General features: G+C 45.8%; 1 protein-coding gene across 1 annotated transcript in view; it reads left to right on the forward strand.

Moving 5' to 3' along the window:
• Nucleotides 1-4,611, forward strand: part of SLC37A1 (solute carrier family 37 (glucose-6-phosphate transporter), member 1) — a 60,079-nt gene that overhangs the window by 3,429 nt on the left and 52,039 nt on the right. The window contains exon 2 of the mRNA XM_005885714.2: nucleotides 4,191-4,247. The gene's annotated coding sequence lies outside the window, so the exon portion shown is untranslated. The remainder of the gene's footprint in view (nucleotides 1-4,190; nucleotides 4,248-4,611) is intronic.

A 4,611-nucleotide genomic window follows, 5' to 3' on the forward strand; every position in this document is an offset into this window, starting at 1 on the left:
AATAAAACAAAGGTCCCCTCCCACCCACCCCAAGCTGTGGTGTTTGCTGTTGCTGTGGGGGAAAAGGGGAGGAACGGCTGAGTAAACATAGAGTTTGATCCTGCTGGCAGCATTATGGATGCCAAATCCACAGATGAATAATCCACAGATCCTTCTGAACACACAAACCATGCAGACCTTTCCCTCAGAAACAATAAAATAATAGAAGGTGCAATCTTAACCAAATCTCAGGCCCAAACACATGGCTTAGTGAAAAAAAAGAAACAATTTACAAGCAAATTAACACACAAGACCTTACAATTATATTGTTAATTAGTTGCAAAGATGGAAAGATTATAAACACCAAATATAACAGTTTTTTGTGGGGATGGGGGCATGAGGAGTTTGGAATAATAGGTCATTATTTTCTTCTTTAAACATGGCAGTTGCCACATTTATTACAATAAAGCATGTCTTTAAAATAAAAACATCAAAAATATTTTAAGTGTTAGAAATCTGGAATCAAGAATACACAAATAAATGTTAGTTTTTTGCATATAAAAATAATTGTCAGAAATTTAACTTTCAAATTTGCTCTAACAATGACAGTAACTGTTTGCTAAGTTCTGACTGTGCTGGTAAGTTTTAAGAGTTTTATACGAATTATCTCACTAAATCCTCATGGTCATTTCCCCATTGCACAGCTAAGGAAAGGCAACCTCAGAGAAATAAAATTATTGCTCAAGATTATTCAGCTAGTGGGCCTCAAACCAAGCTTTCTGACTTAAGAGCCATTACTGTCCATCCCTACCCTCTCCAGCCTCCCAGACCTCCGATTTAGATGAATCACTGGTTTTCTGGGCGTGGCCTTAAACCACTTAGGAAGCGGAGAAGCACAGGCTCAATAAGTCTTAGACTGAAAGAAAAACAAACAGAAAGTGGCTTAAGCAAACCCTGTTCTAGATCACATCGTTAGCAGCTGGGTGCCTAGCCATAGTGCTAGGGAATCCTAAAATTCACAATTCGATTTATGTCCCACGCATGCAAACCAGTCAGAGTTTCTCCCCCCAAAAATCTTCCAATACAGTAGTTTCACTGCACTCCAGGTTTAGCAATTGTCCAAATAAGGCAAGACGGAATACACAACAGGACTGCAGCTCAGCTCCCAGCAGCAGCCACTGGACAAAACCCAAACTCCTTCCAGAAACACGCTGCTCCCTGCGCAGGTCAGGCACAGCCGCACCTGCTCTCTTCCCCTGGAGCCTGGGGAGTCCTGGGGAGAGCAGTTGATTCCTGGTACCCTACACTCCCCGACCCCCTATCCCCTGGGTGTCTTAGAAGTGCTTGGTGATCATAGAAGCAGCTCATTCCAATGCTGGAGGCCCTCAAAAGGCGCTTAACTCGTCTCCCTCCTTCCTAACGGGGAATTCAGGGCACATAGGGAAGGGCATCCTTTGCTACCTCTTAAAAACCTTGTCGGGGAGACACTTCCCATAACCCACCAGCAGGGGCGTCCCATAATCCACCGGCAGGGGTCTCCCAGCCAATATTTCCCATCATTCACCGGGATGGGCTTCCCAACATGCTCCAGGAGGATTTCCCATCATTCACCAGGATGGGCTTCCCATCATTCACCAGGACGGGCTTCCCAACATGCTCCAGGAGGATTTCCCATCATTCACTAGGATGGGCTTCCCATCATGCCCCACGAGGGATTTCCCATCATGCCCAGCAGGCCACTGGCACAGATGCATCCCTTCCTGGAGAAGGGCTGGTCCTAGCAGCAGGGCCTCAGGTGAGTGGAGAGGAAGCTGCCCGCGGTTCCTCCTCCGCTCCCTTTCCCGGGGAGACGTTACCTTCCTGCCTTTCTCACACATGAATGAGAGAAGCCGCCTCTCTCTACCGAGCTCCCCGCCAAGTCCAAAATGAGAGTAAAGCAAGCCCGGTCCTGGCGGGCCGTGGCCCTCTCCGCCGAGGCCCTGGTGAGGGGTCCTTCTGCTTCCGCATGGCACTGCCCCGGGAGGGACCCTGCCCTGGAAGCCCTCCCGGGTCCCCTTCCTCTGCCACACCTTCGTGACCCACCTCCAGGCTGGGGGCCGGGCGGCCTGGCAGTTGCCATGACAACTGGCTGCCCAGGACAACCCAGAGAAAAGGCCTTAGGAACGGAGGGGAACCAGAAGAATGCAGACAGGGTGTTTTGTTTTTTATTTAAGCGTCTAGCCACCGCCCAGATAAAAAGCAGGGACTTGCAACAAAATGAATTCAGGCCCCTCTTAGCTATGGAAATGTGAGGCTATTAAAATATTTGTGTTGCAAGGTTAACTGTTATGTACATGCACATATATAGACATACACATGTAGACATAGGTGTATATATAGGTAGATATCAAAAAGACAGGAATTGTAACTTCTCTTTTTAAAATAGTTCTTATGGCATTTAGTGGGTAGGCGTCAGAGCCAGGGTCTAACCCTAGCTGTGTGCTTCTTTCTGAAGCCAATTCACCCATCTGTATCATGGAGACAATATGAACTGCCCCCTTGGTGCTGCTGCAAGGTCTAAATAAGATGTTTATAATGAGCTTAGCACAGTGCCCAGCACACAGTAAAGCACTTAGTGGATGTTAGCTGTTACTTTACTAATTATACGGTTGTCACTCATAGAGTAGGCTAAGCACCTTTTGTCTATCAGTCAGTCTTTGGGGAGCTTTTGACTCATTTTCAATCATGATTTCTTCCTGACCAGGATCACACTGCTAAAGATGGTTCTGTCAATACCTGTTAGTGTCCACCAGAAGTTAGTCCGTGATGGACAGATTATGCTTAATGCATAAGCATTAGCACCAATATACAGGAGGGTGGGAAGAGACTGGAGTTTCTAAAAAAATACATCAATGTTCAGATTCTTAAGTGTTAGTAAGTAGTTTAAGTGTTTGAGGTTCTGTCTCTTGTAAAAATAGCAACCAACAAAGGAAACAAACAGATACATCCACACCTTAGGATATTGAAGATACTGTCATCAAGAGAGGAACACAAATTCTTTTCCGCCCAGAAAGCAGGATTATTCAGCAATGCACCACAACCAGTGGGGCAGCCGGGTTAGTGGAGTCAGCCAGGGTGGAGATGGGCTGTCAGGAAATCCCGCAGACTGGAAGTTCATGTTGGGCAGCAGCTCAAGGGTAGTGACTCATCGCTGCTCCCCTCCCCCACCACAAAGCACAGTGCCCAGCATATAGTAAGTGCTCAATCAACATATGCTTCTCACATTGAATGTTAGATCTGTTTTGCCACACAGCTGTACTTTATGCAACACTTGGGAAAGAAGGAAAAAAAGCAAAGTACATCTGTTTTTAACTCTTTGTTATCTTTTTTTTTTATTCTTCTTAAATCAGATTCCATTTTCCAGGGGCTCTCTCAATACATCAGTTAAATAACTACAGCTGGATGTGCTGTGTCCCTAGGTCATAAGGTCATACTTGGGAGTGGAAGGGGGAGGAGGCTATGAGGAAATGAGAAAAAAAATTACAGACCCATTTGTGGCAAATTCTGTTAAAAAAAAAAAATTAGCCAAACTGTGATACCTTGTGGCTACATGTTAGTTCCTCATTCTAAAATGGATGTCACTCTTTCCTACTAATGGATATGGAAGGTTGGATCTACTTTTTATATTATAGATGGCCTTGCTCTGGCCATGGTGGTGGTGGGAGACCCCATGGTACAAGGGGCTGCACCTTCCAGGGCCTAAGGATGGGTCAGGTTCTCCGGGGAGGGACAGGAGGAGGCTGCAAGCTGAGGGACATGTACACTCTTCTCTCAGAATAAGGCCCCTGCCCACCCTGCAGCAAGGTCCTGAGGATCAAATAAGATAATGTGGGTAAAAAGGCTCTGGAAAAACCAGGTGCTCCATAACTGTAATGTGTATATTTAACTCGGGTTTTTAAGTCATTGATTATATAATATTTGATGCATACAGAAGAATACACGTTCACTTCTGTCAGTAATGTGGCAAAGTAATGCAATGGCACACCTGTGCAAACCGCTCCCCAAAATAAAGGAATGAGTGAACAGAATCATTGTGGACATCTGAGGGCATAGGCCCCTGTCCACATCTCACATCCAGCTCTGGAATTCAGTTATATACATTGAAGAATTACGGGACCACTGGGGTGGAGCATTAAAACTAAATATATACTATCTACCCCATTGCCTCCTAGAATGGCTCAGCCCCAACTCTCTCCAACAGAGTGACCCTGGCTGCTCCCTCGCCTGCTGTAAGTAATTTTTCTTCTTTGCTAATGTGATGGGCAGAGCAGCGTCTCATGGTGCCTTTACTTTGTATTCCTCGGTCATTTGTGAGGGTAAGCCCCTCTCCCCCAAAAGGTTATTTCTCATCTACATTAACTATTGTCAGTTATTTAGATCCGTTTTCTACAGGATGCCCTCATCTGTCTGAGTGGTTGTCCCTTCTTCCTGAAATGTGATTCCCATGTTTCTCTACCTGGTAAACAATCCTTCAGCTCTACTACCTTACCCAGATGTAACCTCCTTGGGGACACCTTTCCTCGTTGCCTCAAGCCCCTTAAGACCATTGCTGTGCTGCTTCTGTCCCTGCACAGTTGTGACATGTTTCCAGGT

Source organism: Myotis brandtii, unplaced genomic scaffold (genome assembly GCF_000412655.1).
Source record: "Myotis brandtii unplaced genomic scaffold, ASM41265v1 scaffold923, whole genome shotgun sequence".
Classification (NCBI taxonomy): domain Eukaryota; kingdom Metazoa; phylum Chordata; class Mammalia; order Chiroptera; family Vespertilionidae; genus Myotis; species Myotis brandtii.